Source organism: Hordeum vulgare, chromosome 6H (assembly GCF_904849725.1).
Source record: "Hordeum vulgare subsp. vulgare chromosome 6H, MorexV3_pseudomolecules_assembly, whole genome shotgun sequence".
Classification (NCBI taxonomy): domain Eukaryota; kingdom Viridiplantae; phylum Streptophyta; class Magnoliopsida; order Poales; family Poaceae; genus Hordeum; species Hordeum vulgare.
In genome coordinates, this window is record NC_058523.1 from 40,621,744 (window position 1) to 40,637,202 (window position 15,459).

The following is a 15,459-nucleotide window of genomic DNA, read 5'->3' on the forward strand; positions in this document are numbered from 1 at the left end:
TGATTACCTTGCTAGTTTTCTTGAATTATTATTGTCTCCACATCAATAACAAACTATTGTTTTGAATCTAATGGATTTGAACATTCACGTCACATAAGAGGAGTTACAAAGGACATCTATGCTAGGTAGCATGAAAGCATCAAAAATTCATTCTTTATCACTTCCCTACTCGAGGACGAGCATGAGTTAAGCTTGGGGATACTTTATACGTCTCAAACGTATCTATAATTGTTGATGGTTTCATGCTGTTATCTTGTCAACTTTGGATGTTTTATGTACCTTTTATATCTTTTTTGGGACTAACTTATTAATTCAGTGCCAAGTGCTAGTTCCTGTTTTTTCTGTGTTTTTGACTCTTTTCAGATCTTATTTTGGAACGGAGTCCAAACGGAATAAAAACCCCTAAATAAATTTTTTCAGAACAGAAGAAGATAGGGGGACTTGAGGGCCAAGGCAGGAAAGCTATAGGGAGCCCACAAGCCGTGTAGCCGCCACCAGGGGGCGGCGGCTACCAGGCTTGTGGCCCCCTAGAGCTCCCCTGCCCTAGCTCTTTCGCCAATATATTCCTTAAAATCCAGAAAAAAATCAGGGCATCCACGAAAATACTTTTCCACCACCGCAAGCTTTCGTTTCCGCGAGATCTCATCTGGAGAACCTTCCCGGTGCCCTGCCGGAGGGGACTTTGGAGTTGGAGGGCTTCTACATCAACATCATCGCCTCTCCAATGACTCGTGAGTAGTCCACTTCAGACCTACGGGTCCGTAGTTAGTAGCTAGATGGCTTCTTCTCTCTCTTGGATCTTCAATACAAAGTTCTCCATGATCTTCATGGAGATCTATCCGATGTAATCCTCTTTGGCGGTGTGTTTGTCGAGATTCGATGAATTGTGGATTTGTGATCAGATTATCTATGAATTATATTTGAGTCTTTGCTGATTTCTTATATGCATGATTTGATATCCTTGTAAGTCTCTCCGAGTTTTGGGTTTTGTTTGGCCAACTAGATCTATGATTCTTGCAATGGGAGAAGTGCTTGGTTTTGGGTTCATACCGTGTGGTGACCTTTCTTAGTGACAGAAGGGGCAGCAAGGCACACATCATGTTGTTGCCATCAAGGGTAACAAGATGGGCTTTTATCGTAGATATGAGATTGTCCATCTACATCATGTCATCTTGCTTAAGGCGTTACTCTGTTCTCTTGAACTTAATACAATAGATGCATGTTGGATAGCGGTCGACGTGTGGAGTAATAGTAGTAGATGCACAAAGTATCGGTCTACTTGTTTTGGACGTGATGCCTATAGATATAATCATTGCCATAGATAACGTCACGACTTTGCGCGGTTCTATCAATTGCTCGACAGTAATTCGTTCACCCACCGTCTACTTGCTTTCATGAGAGAAGCCACTAGTGAACACTACGGCCCCCGGGTCTATTCACAACTATTGTCTCCACTTTCACTTCTACTTTGCTTTGTTTACTTGTTGCTTTCAATTCTCACTTTGCAAACAATCTATAAGGGATTGACAACCCCTTCATAGGCGTTGGGTGCAAGCTCTTTGTGTTTGTGCAGGTACTTGTGACTTGGCGCGCGAGCCTCCCACTGGATCGATACCTTGGTTCTCAAACTGAGGGAAATACTTACCGCTGCTGTGCTACATCACCCTTTCCTCTTCAAGGGAACACCAACGCAAGGCTCCAAGGCCGCAGGGAAATCCTTTGCATATTTGCCAAGGAAGTCCCTAAAGGCGTAGCCCGCAGTAGCAGGATTCCTGGCGCCGTTGTCAGGGAAGGTCTGTTGTTGCAGTAGCACATCCCCCCATGGTCTCGGCCATCCCTGGCTTCGGCCTCGAGCCCCCGGAGCCGTTCCTATAAACCAGGGGGATTAGCACCCGTGTGATTAAGTATTTTTGGGGCAAATTTGCCCCCGTGCGTGAATGACAAGAGGGACCCGCCCCTCTAAAAGTGTTATAAAAAATACGTAAAATAAAACAATATAATATAAATATAAATATTAAATATTAAATATATATATCATTAATTAGTTAAATTATTAATTAAATAACTAGTTAAGTAATCTATTAACTAAATTAATTAAACTACTTAGGTTACTTAGCTACTAAGTTAATTTTAACATATGGTTGACATGTGGGTCTAGCCCCATTAACAACTAATAATATCCTTTGATTTAATTTGTTGTTCAATTATCCAAATGTGAGAATGACAGGTGGGACCCCCTTTTAATAAATCACTAATTAGAGTCGATTAAATCCCTAGGTGAGCCCTTTGTCTATGACAGGTTGACCCCACTTGTCAGTTTGACCACGCAAAGGCGTGTTGACTGCTCATGTCAACATGTCATCATGATGATGTCATATATTTTTTGTTGAATGAAAACAAATCTATTTAATTACTGAATATTAATAAAACCTTAAAAATTAATATAAAATAATCGTAAGTCAGATGAAAATAATCTGTACATGAAAGTTGGTCAGAAAAACGAGACGAACCTGAATACGCTATCTGTTCATCTGTCATGCGTCCCTAGCATAGCGCACGTGGAACTTTTCCATCTGTTTCTCCTGGCCGGTAGTAGACAGAGACCTGGGAAATATCGTCATATATTTTCCCGATCCATCTATGATGGATGATAGTGTGCTAGCTCATGCCTAGCCCTGCATATTGACATGTTTTGCATCGTGTTGCACCTGTTGTTGTTATTTATTGTTTCTTCCCCCTCTTTGTTGGGGCATAGTATATGCCTAAGTAATTTTGGTGATTCATGACAGTACCGTAAAGGACTAACCGTGTGTGTTAAGGTTTCAGATAACACACGTCAACGGCACAAGACGACTCACCTCCTCATTCATGGAACGGAAGCACGGCGCTCTCTACAATTCTCTTTATTTGAGTCATAGGAAAGCCGTACTATTAAGAGGGGAACCGTAGTGTAAAGGTTTGGGTGGAATCTATCTTTGCACGCGCACACTTCACATATTTTCCCTTACCTTCATCTTTGGAGCGACCCCGCCACTGCGTTTCTTTCCTCCTTGCAAAATGGTCCCCAGCGGTAGTACCGCCCCTGGTCAGCGGTAGTACCGCTCAAGGAGCTTAGTACCGCCTGCCTAGCGGTTGTTCGTGGACGGACCTTTTCGCGAAGACTTTCTTGGCGGTGGTAGTGCTTTTGTACTACCACGGGCCCAGCGGTAGTACCGCTGGGGCCAGCGGTAGTACCGCTGGAGTGCCAGCGGTAGTACCGCTGCAACCAGCGGTAGTACCGGTAGTCGGCGGTAGTACCGCTGGAGTGCGAGCGGTAGTACCGCTGTAGCCAGCGGTAGTACCGCTGGAGCTCGGGCAGAGAGTGGGAAAACGGTTGGATTTTCCCCCCACTATATAAAGGGTTCTTCTAGCTGTGGAACCTTATCTCTTACCCTCTCAAGCTCCATTGTTGCTCCCTAAGCTCAAAAGTGCCTGATCTCTCTCCCTAGCCAATCAAACTTGTTGATTCTTTAGGGATTGGTTGAGAAGGCCTAGATCCACACTTCCACCAAGAGAAAAGTTGATTCCCCCATCAACCCCTTGCGGATCTTGTTACTCTTGGGTGTTTGAGCATCCTAGACGGTTGAGGTCACCTCGAAGCCATATTCCATTGTGGTGAAGCTTCGTGGTCTAGTTGGGAGCCTCCAAGCTTTGTGTGGAGTTTGCCCCAACCTTGTTTGTAAAGGTTCGGTCGCCGCCTTCAAGGGCACCTATAGTGGAATCACGGTACCTTGCATCGTGCGAGGGCGTGAGGAGAAAACGGTGGCCTTAGTGGCTTATTGGGGAGCATTGTGCCTCCACACCGCTCCAACGAAGACGTACTTCCTGTCAAAGGGAAGGAACTTCGGTAACACATCCTCGTCTCCATCGGTTCCACTTGTGGTTATCTCTAACCTTTACTTTGTGTATGCTTCTGTTGTTGACTATATCTTACTTGTCTTAATAGCTCTCGTTGTTAGCTCCATTAGGGTTCACCTCATTGTCGTAATATTTGTGAACCCATATGTTGTTTACCTTAACTTGCTAAGAATAATTAAAAAGTGGTCGTTGTCTATTCACCCCCCTCTAGTCAACCATATCGATCCTTTCAATTGGTATCAGAGCCACGTCTCTTTATTAAGGGTTTAACCACCCGAAGAGTATGGAAGGCGAAGAGGGAATTAACCATGGGCAACCCGAGGCCATGGACTTGACTTCGGTCACAAGGGACGACTTGAATACGGCTATGGCCGCCCTCAAGACGTCCTTGACGAACGAAGTCAAGACCATGCTTAAAGAGTTAATTGAGGGATTTAAAAGTTCACCCGAACCGGCTATAGTGGTTAAACCCACCGTCACCGATTCGGAGGCCAAGTCCTCTAAGGAAGCGGCTAAAGGTATGCGACCTTCCTCATCTCACGAAAAGGATGGGACTAGAACATATGCCTCAGTTCCACCCCCATGGTCTATGGAGGATCCGTTCCCGCACCTCGTCTTAATCCTGTTGGTCCTCCTCCTAAGCTTGTGAAAGGTGACTTTGCTAACTGGGTATTTTCTATTAAGTCTCATTTGAATCACAGCTCAACAAACTTGTGGAGAATCATCGAGCAAGGATATTATCCCCATGATCCAAGCAACCTCACTCCAAGAGAAGATGCAGACAATCAATACAATCACTCTGCTTTGTTTATTCTCCAGTCTGCAGTGCCACCTGAAGATCTTCCTCACTTGCGTCCCTTCACTTTGGCCAAGGATTGTTGGGAGCATATTATGGTGTTGTACAAGGGAAGCTCAAGCATTCAACGATCCAACTATGAAGTGATACTTGATAAGGCCGATGAGTTTGTGATGAAGGAAGACGAGGACCCTCGTGATCTCTATCGGAGGGTGACTGCTATTGCTGTGGCACTCAAGGATCATGGGAGTAAGGATGTGGATGATACATGGGTCAAGCGCAAGTTCCTTAAAGCCATCATGCCTTTCAACAAAGCCATGTCATCTGTCATTCGTCAGCGGCCAGACTTCCACTCCTTGTCTTCCAGTGAGGTGTTGGATGAATTCATTGCAATGTCAATCATGAACGAAACAGCCGACAATGCACTTGCTCGTGTTCGATCAAAGACGACTTCACCCAACCTTGTGTTGAAAGCAAAAGCAATGCTTGAAGAAGAAGAAGAAGATGAGGAAGAGGAGGGCTGCCCTGAAGACACAAAGTATGCCTATCATGAGCACATGGCTCTTGCATCAAGGCAATTCTCGGGCAACAAGAGGAACTCAAGACCCACCTTCACCAAGAACAACTCGAGTGGATTCAAACCCAAACAACGAGTAAGGACATGTTATAACTGTGGTAATGTGAGTCACTTCGTGGCCGAATGTCCCTATGAGAAAAGGGAAGACAACGGAGGCAAGCTCATTCGCAAAGACAAAACCAAATCATTTCCAATCAAGAACAACTTTGTGAAGAAACCTCACCCAAAAGGGATGGTGGCCCTTGAAGAGTATCCTTCCGATGATGATGATGATGATGATACAGTGGCAACGGCAACTGTTGCTATTGCCACTACCTCTCCCCAGAAGGTGTCTCTCTTCAACGCCCCCAACGAGAACCACATCACCAAGTGCCTCATGGCAAAAGGTATCAATCAGGTAACTCCCATCATTAAGACCAACATTGCTTCTGCTCCTTCATTGTTAAATTGTGTTGAAGATAGTGATGTTGGGGAACTTAATGAGCATGATCTTGACAAGTTTCTGTGCACTATTAAGGGAGAACCCAAGAAGCACTTTGTTGCTCTCTTGGAACAACTGGGTGAGGCCACTGATCTCATTGAGTCTCATGAGGAGACCATCTCCGAGCTTCAGGGACACAGTCGTGACTATGCCGATGAAATTACCGAATTATCTAATGCTCTAGAAAAGGAGCGCACTCTTCGTTTGGCTCTTGAGGAGTCATATAACGATGACTGCACTAAAATGCAAAAGAAACTAGATCATGATGTTGTTCTTACTCGTATGCTTAAGTCTAAAAAGTATGCTCTTGAGGTTGGCCATGACAGACTCAAAGAGGAGTTTGAAACACTTGACAAGGCCCACAAGGTCTTGAAAGGTGCTCATTTCTCTCTGAAAGAGTCTCATGATCAACTCCAAGCAAAGCTTACCAAGGAGATCTCTACTTGCCCTCCCTTTGTGTTAATTGATAATGCTTGTGCAACTAACCCCTGTTGTGAGCATGTACATCTTGTGGAGGAAAATGCCAACTTAAAGGAGAAACTTGAGAAGGGCCTTGTGGCATGCATACAAGGTGAGAAGAGTCTGAACGATCTCTTGAGCACTCAAAAGGGTGTTGTAGGAAAAGAGGGACTTGGAATTACCTCCAAGTCAAAAGGTAAAAGGAGGAACAGGAACAAACAATCTCCCACCCTCATGGACATCTTTGTCAAAGAAGGTGAGGGGACTCAGAAGGTGAACAGGAACAAGGTGGACTATGGAAACCTCAAGAAGGGCAAAACCATTCCTACTAACAGAGCCGGCAAATTCAATTCTTCTTATGTCTTATGTTGTGCTAGTGATGGGCATGTTTATGCCAGATTTGTTGGTTCCTATGATGAGGATATTGAATGGGCTATCTGGGTTCCTAAGACCCTTGTCTCTAACATGAAAGGACCCATTAAAAAATGGGTACCTAAAACCAAGCCTTGATCTATTGCAGGAGTTTGCTTCCGGTGGGGTGTCATGGTTGCTCGATAATGGAGCAACAAATCATATGACCGGAAGCAAGGACTTAGTGGTGGATGTGCATCCTTCTCCATCTATGCCCACCCATGTCCAATTCGCTGATGCATCCTCTTCAAAGGTATTGGGATTTGGTATGGTGGTCGTCTCTCAAGATTTATCTATTGAGAAGGTCATGCTTGTTGAGTCACTTGCCTACAATTTACTTTCGGTTCGTCAACTCGCGATTATGGGTTTTTCCACATTCTTTAATCTTGATACTGTGGTCCTCCTGAGGAGAAAGACTCTTAAAGTAGCCTATGTTGGATATGTCGAAAATGGTCTTTATGTGGTGAACTTCTCAAAGCGACCCACTAAGACTGCGACATGTTTAATGGCTAAAGTTGACGTGGGCTGGCTTTGGCATCGCCGTTTAGCTCATGTCAATATGAGATCTTTGCAAAGTCTTCTGACAGGGGACCATATTCGTGGACTAACAAATGTGAGTTTTGCTAAAGATCGTGTTTGCAGTGCCTGCATTGAAGGAAAGATTCATGAAACTGCTCATCGTCCAACGACTCTTATCTACACTAAGAGGCCATTGGAACTTCTCCATATGGATCTGTTTGGTCCTCCATCATTTGATAGTCTTGGAGGCATAAAGTATTGCTTAGTGATTGTTGACGACTACTCAAGATATACCTGGGTATACTTGTTTAAAAAGAAGAGTGAAACTCAACAAACGGTCATCAACTTTGCTAATGAAGCGCAACGTCAACATGAAGCAAAGATCTTGATGATTAGAAGTGACAACGGCACCGAGTTCAAGAACTACACCTTAGATGAGTTTCTAGGTGATGAGGGAATAAAACACCAATATTCTGCACCATATACCCCTCAACAAAACGGCATGGCAGAAAGGAAGAACCGGACCTTGATAGACGCTGCAAGGACAATGATGGCAGAATTCAAATCTCCATATAACTTCTGGGCAGAGGCCATCAACACAGCATGTCATGCATCCAATCGGCTCTACATCCGCAAAGGCTTGAACAAGACTCCGTATGAGATTCTAACTGGAAACAAACCCAATCTCAAGTACTTCCGGGTATTCGGTTGTAAGTGTTTCATTCTCAAGAAAGGTGCACGGTTAGCTAAATTTGATTCTAGAGCACATGAGGGTATCTTTGTTGGTTATGCTACAAACTCTCATGCTTACCGTGTCCTCAACAAGTCCACCGGACTAATTGAGGAGACGTGTAACGTAGAGTTTGATGAAAATAATGGCTCCCAAGTGGAGCAAAGTGGTCTTTGTGATGTAGGTGATGAAATTCCTCCCCAAGCCATAAGAAGAATGGGGATTGGTCAAATACTCCCCATTGATGAACCCCTTGTGGCCGAAGGAGAAGGACAATGCTCTACTCAAGTGGAGCCATCACCTCCACAAGCCCCACACGCTTCCGATGAACAAAGAGAAGACTCTCAACAAAATAAACAAGCTCAAGGTCAAGATAAATTGCCCAACAATGATGATGTGTCTCAGGATATTCAAGCACTACCCCAAGACTCCGAACCTGCTTATGATCAAGATCAAGTGCAACCCCGAGATCCAGACCAAGTAGAAGCACAAGATCAAGATCAAGAGCAACCACAAATACAAGAACAAACTAGTGAACCTGCTCAAGTCGAAGGACAAGATGATCAGGAGACTGTCTCACAATTCCCTTCTGGAGCACCAACAGCCGGCTCAAGATGCAAGGGAAAGCAAAGTAAACAAGTCAATGCTCCCCCGTTATCTAATGAAGATCTCTTGGAGCGTTGAGCAGCCAAGATTGCAAACAAGCTGAGAGTCAAGTCACATCTTATGAAGAATGTACTTGGCAGTTTAAAAAGGGGAGTATCCACCCGTCAACAGATTTGGAATTATTGTGAGCATCACGCGTTTGTTTCGTATTGTGAACCTCAACAGGTACAGGAAGCGCTCGATGATGAGGATTGGCTTATGGCCATGCACGAAGAACTTAACAACTTCGAGCGCAACCAAGTATGGGATTTAGTGCCTAGGCCAACGGAGGAACATAATGTCATCGGGACCAAATGGATATTCAAGAACAAGCAAGATGCCAATGGGATTGTGATTCGAAACAAGGCAAGATTGGTGGCTCAAGGCTACTCCCAAGTCGAGGGTATCGACTACGGTGAAACCTTTGCCCCTGTTGCTCGTCTAGAATCTATTCGCATGTTGCTTGCATTTGCTTCTCATCATAACTTCAAATTACAACAAATGGATGTGAAAAGTGCCTTTCTTAATGGTCCTTTAAATGAGTTGGTCTATGTCAAACAACCCCCGGGATTCGAACATCCCAAGCTCCCCAATCATGTGTACAAACTTAATAAGGCACTCTATGGCCTTAAACAAGCCCCACACGCGTGGTATGAGTATCTTACTGAGCTGTTACAAGATCGTGGGTTTGAAATTGGGAAGATAGATCCCACTCTTTTTACTAAGAGGGTTAAAGGGGATTTGTTCATATGCCAACTATATGTTGATGATATTATCTTTGGCTCTCCTAACATTTCCTTCAATGAAGAATTTGCTGCACTAATGACTGAGAAGTTTGAGATGTCCATGATGGGAGAGTTGAAGTTCTTCCTCGGGTTCGAGATTAAACAAGGTCCAGAAGGGACATTCATCAAACAAGCCAAGTACACTCAAGACATGCTCAAACGGTTCGAGCTCGAAGATGTCAAACCGGTCAAGTTCCCCATGCCAACAAGATGCAAGCTTGACAGTGATCCCAATGGTAAAGCAGTGGATCAAAAGGTATATCGCTCCATGATTGGATCCCTCCTTTACCTTTGTGTATCTAGACCGGATATTATTTTGAGTGTAGGGATATGTGCACGGTTTCAATCCGCACCAAAAGAAAGCCACTACATGGCTGTTAAGCGAATCTTTCGATATTTGGCTCATACCCCAAACTTTGGCCTTTGGTATCCCAAAGGAGCAAACTTAAATCTAGTTGGCTATTCTGACTCAAATTGGGCAGGAGATTGTGTGGAGAGGAAGTCAACGTCAGGAGGATGCCAATTCCTTGGTCGCTCATTGGTAAGTTGGTCGTCAAAGAAGCAGAATTGCGTCTCCTTATCATCCACCAAAGCTGAGTATGTGGCAACTGCAAGTTGTTGTGCACAATTGCTATGGATGAGGCAAACTTTAAAGGATTATGGTGTCACTTGTGACAAAGTGCCTCTTCTATGTGACAATCAAAGTGCTATCAAGATTTCCCTCAACCCAGTGCAACATAGCAAAACCAAACATATTGATATTCGCCGTCACTTCATTCGTGAACATATCAAGCTAGGTGATATTGAGGTTCACTTCATCCACACTGAAGAGCAACTTGCAGATATTTTCACTAAGCCTCTAGATGAAGCAAGGTTCCGGGAGTTAAGGCATGAGCTAAATATCACTGATTCAAGTAATGTGGATTGAAACTAGGCATGTTGCACCTCACTTTGCATTCCATCTTGGTCTAGATGTAGGCATGGACATAGGGGGAGTGTAGTTCTCTCAATGAGCTTTCCCTCCCCCCATTATGCATAAATCAATCTAGTCTTTCACTTTAGACATTGTCAAATGGCACTTGTGCTTCAAAGACGAGCATTGGTCATGAACCCAAGGATAATTCTTCGCGGTGTCATGCCATTGTCTCAAACATAGGTGGCCTCGGCCACTGCCCCTCCCACCTTTCTTTCGTATAGAAGAAAGGATATACAATGACAAGTCAGTACATATTTCTAGGTGCTATCTTTTTTTTACTTACTTGTCATTTGCCCAAGTTCTTCTCTTATCCTAGGCCGCGTTGTGTCATTTGCAGCGGTACTACCGCCAGGGGTAGCGGTACTACCGCCAGGACCCCAGCGGTACTACCGCCAGGGGTAGCGGTACTACCGCCAGGACCCCAGCGGTACTACCGCCAGGATTCCCATCTAACACGACCTGCTAGGAAATTTTTAGGGCTGTCTCAAGGGGGAGCGGTACTACCACCAGGGGGAGCGGTACTACCGCCAGGACCCCAGCGGTACTACCGCTGCATCCAGCGGTACTACCGCCAGGTAGCGGTACTACCACCAGGTCCATAGCGGTACTACCGCTGGCCCGTACCCCTTGGGCTATATAAAGGAGGGGGAGCCCGTTTTTCCCAGGCTCTTTCTTCTTCCTCGCGGATCCTCCCTCCCCTAGCCCGAAATCCCCCTGTTTTGATCTCTATTCGTGGAGCTCCTTCTCTCTGTTGGATTGGAGGGGTTGATCCACTTCTCCTTCCTCCTCCAAGGGCCATGAATCCCGGTAAAGCTCCTTCCCTTCTTATATTGGTTGATGTTCTTGTTCTAGGGTTAGGAGCATTGGTGGTTTGGATTCATGTCTTTGATCTTGTGTCCTATTCTTGGATGGCATGAAGGAGATATTTGAGGGGGGTGTAGGTCCTATGAATCTTTGTTGTTTAGTTTTGCCATGCCCTAGGATTCACATGTTTTAGATCAAGTACTTGAACTATTTGGATTAGATCTAAAACTTGCTCTCTCTTGCCTAGGCATGCACTTATTTCGGTGTTACTAGTGATTCTCATGTGTGTAGGGATGTGGTGGAGTTCTTAGTGTTCATCCACAGTCCATGCCCCTCGTAAAAATTCGTGTAGCCATATCCGTGAGGTCTATTTTATCTGTCAGATCTGAAAATCAAACCCCAGCGGTACTACCGCCAGGGGTAGCGGTACTACCTCTAAGACCCCCAGCGGTACTACCACCAGGGGTAGCGGTACTACCGCCAGGGGTAGCGGTACTACCTCTAAGACCCCCAGCGGTACTACCGCCAGGGGTAGCGGTACTACCGCCAGGGGTAGCGGTACTACCGCCAGGGGTAGCGGTACTACCGCCAGGAGGATTCACTGTGCACTCTTTTCATGTGCTTGGCAATGAGTGTTTATTTTTCTGCCCTTTCCAGTTCTTTGCCTTGACTCTTTTTGTCGCTTCTTTTTGCTGTGTGTTTTGTGTCACAGGTAGTTCTCGCCGTTCGAACCCCCCACGGGACACGTAGTCAAAGCATTATCGCAACCCAGAGGCTCCAGAGGGTTCCGCCACTTCAGGTCTGCAACCCAAAAAGCAGTCCTTCAAGAAGACCGCGAACAAGGACAAGGGGATCAATGTCCGCACAATGCCCCCAAGGACTTTCTGCGGTTCCGCACTCAGAACCATTATCTCCAAGAGAAGGCTGTGATCAAGAATGTTGACCATGTTTGGGCAAAGGATCACTGCAGGATCTACCGTGATATTGTCATGCATTTCAAGAAGAACTTTGTCCCCGTTCAGTGGATTGACCTAGCTCATCTTCAGCAGAACCTGGACTATTTTGGTGATGCCCTCTCTCTGATTGACAAACTGGGCATCAAGGACATCATCACTTTCAAGACAGATTTTGACCCCACTGTTGTTGCCCAGTTCTATGTCACGGTCCACTTCTCTCCTGATGAAGAGCGCTCTATGGTATGGATGACTGGGACTCAGAAGATGACCGGTACCTGGCGTGAATTCATGGCATTCCTCAAGGTTGAGTGCTAGGGAGCTGACACTCCACTTGGGTCGCGTCCTCATGCTGCAGCCCCCACTGATAGGCCCCCATCCAAGGACAGACTGCAGCAACTCTATGTGAGGAAGGGGGTGCTCCCCAAGCATTTGGACATCATGCATCGGATCTTCCGCAACACCCTCTTCCCTCACATTGGTAACTTCGACGAGGTTCATGGCTCTTTGGCTGAGATGCTGCTGCTCTGTGAGGAGGCTATGACTAAGGAGTCTGCCCCTCTTGATATTTCTGATGTGATGTTCACGGAGCTCTGGAACTGCATCATGATGCGTAAGGTTCCAATCTACGGGCCCTATCTATTCGCTTATATTCGTCAGAAGTGGCAAGATACTTATCCGCAGGAGGAGCTCTACATTCAGTCTGACTACATTGTGCACGACCCTGTCAAGCTTCGCGTCAAGGATAAATGGGCCAACCCATCAACTTCCTCTCAGCACATGGATACTGACACAGAGACTACTGCTGACAGAGGAACCGCCTCTCAGTCCCGCTCTTCTGCCATGCCATCTTGGGCCATCAAACTGCAGGATAAGATGAAGACTCTATTCTGTATGCAGGCTAAGGGTCAGTACCAGACGCACGTGGCTCAGAAGGAGAGCCGCCAGAGGCACAAGCGTGTTCTAAGGACTCTTGATGTTGACATCTCCAGCGGATCAGAGGACGACATCACTCCAGAGGCTACTTGGATGCAGGCTCAAGGGTACCAGTGGTCTGGCGATGAGGCGGAAGAGGAGGAGCAGGACGATCCGGAGGGTACCGACGAGTCTGGCGATGCTGAGGATGAGGAGTAACCACCTGTGGCGTTAGGTGTGCCCCTTTTTGGTGTCTTGTGCGAAAGGGGGAGAGAGTCTAGGAGCTGGATTTGCTTTCAGAGTCGAACTTTGCTTTGCTTTGTGCTTTGCTTTGCTTTCTTTCGTGGTTTGCTTCGAACTTGGTTTGCTTCTAGTTTTCTATCGTTTGTGAGACATGAACTTATGTGAGATTTATTTCCATCATATGTTGTGAGTCATATGCCCCGTACTGTCATATATCTCTATCTTTTTGTTCTCATATTTCTTACTGTGCAAATCCGGTATTGTCATCAATCCACCAAAAAGGGGGAGATAGTTGGGGCATATTTTATGCCTAAGTAATTTTGGTGATTGATGACAGTACCGTAAAGGACTAACCGTGTGTGTTAAGGTTTCAGATAACACACGTCAACGGCACAAGACGACTCGCCTCCTCATTCATGGAACGGAAGCACGGCGCTCTCTACGATTCTCTTTATTTGAGTCATAGGAAAGCCGTACTATTAAGAGGGGAACCGTAGTGGAAAGGTTTGGGTGGAATCTATCTTTGCACGCGCACACTTGACATATTTTCCCTTACCTTCATCTTTGGAGCGGCCCCCGCCACTGCGTTTCTTTCCTCCTTGCAAAATGGTCCCCAGCGGTAGTACCGCTGGCCCTAGCGGTAGTACCGCTGGAATGCTAGCGGTAGTACCGCTGGCTGGCGGTAGTACCGCCCCTGGTCAGCGGTAGTACCGCTCCAGGAGCTTAGTACCGCCTGCCTAGCGGTTGTTCGTGGATGGACCTTTTTGCGAAGACTTTCTTGGCGGTGGTAGTGCTTTTGCACTACCAGGGGCCCAGCGGTAGTACCGCTGGGGCTAGCGGTCGTACCGCTGCAACCAGCGGTAGTACCGGTAGTCGGCGGTAGTACCGCTGGCACTCCAGCGGTAGTACCGCTGCAGCCAGCGGTAGTACCGCTGGAGCTCGGGCAGAGAGTGGGAAAACGGTTGGATTTCCCCCCCACTATATAAAGGGTTCTTCTAGCTCTGGAACCTTATCTCTTACCCTCTCAAGCTCCATTGTTGCTCCCTAAGCTCAAAAGTGCCCGATCTCTCTCCCTAGCCAATCAAACTTGTTGATTCTTTAGGGATTGGTTGAGAAGGCCTAGATCCACACTTCCACCAAGAGAAAAGTTGATTCCCCCACCAATTCCTTGTGGATCTTGTTACTCTTGGGTGTTTGAGCATCCTAGACGGTTGAGGTCACCTCGAAGCCATATTCCATTGTGTTGAAGCTTCGTGGTCTAGTTGGGAGCCTCCAAGCTTTGTGTGGAGTTTGCCCTAACCTTGTTTGTAAAGGTTCGGTCGCCGCCTTCAAGGGCACCTATAGTGGAATCACGGTACCTTGCATCGTGCGAGGGCGTGAGGAGAAAACGGTGGCCTTAGTGGCTTATTGGGGAGCATTGTGCCTCCACACCGCTCCAACGGAGACGTACTTCCTGTCAAAGGGAAGGAACTTCGGTAACACATCCTCGTCTCCATCGGTTCCACTTGTGGTTATCTCTAACCTTTACTTTGTGTATGCTTATGTTGTTGACTATATCTTACTTGTCTTAATAGCTCTCGTTGTTAGCTCCATTAGGGTTCACCTCATTGTCGTAATATTTGTGAACCCATATGTTGTTTACCTTAACTTGCTAAGAATAATTAAAAAGTGGTCGTTGTCTATTCACCCCCCCTCTAGTCAACCATATCGATCCTTTCACTCTTCTCTCCGGTAGACCCCGACATTGACGCTGCTTGTGGGTACGACTACCCTCCTGACGACCAACCCTTTGTCGCAAAGCAACAAGGCAAGCAAACCCCCTTGATCATTCCTATATCACCCATTTCTTTCTCCCTCATGCTTTCATTAGAATTTTGCTACTGTTGTAGTTAGCTCCTCTATCTGATGCATAGCCTAACTTTGATGAACTCCTACTTTCCGTACCACTTTAAACTGCTTAGTATAGGTGGCTCAGTCATCCCCTTTGACCCTTAGTCCAGTTGCCCCCGAGTTATCATCAAGTCTCGATCCCTGATCGACGAGCCAAGACCCGACACAACACTTGCACCCCCTTAGTTGTACCATGATGCAAAGCTACTATAGGGTACCGAGGGTGACACCTCGCGAAGTACTCATGATGATATCTCTGTAGGGCAGCTAGTCGGTCGTGGTTATCATGGGTGATTCCTCCTTCCCAACTCCCGACGATGACTCTGTCATGCAACCCCTCAAGTGTGAGACCCTCGAGGGTGATTCCTCTAAGTCCAC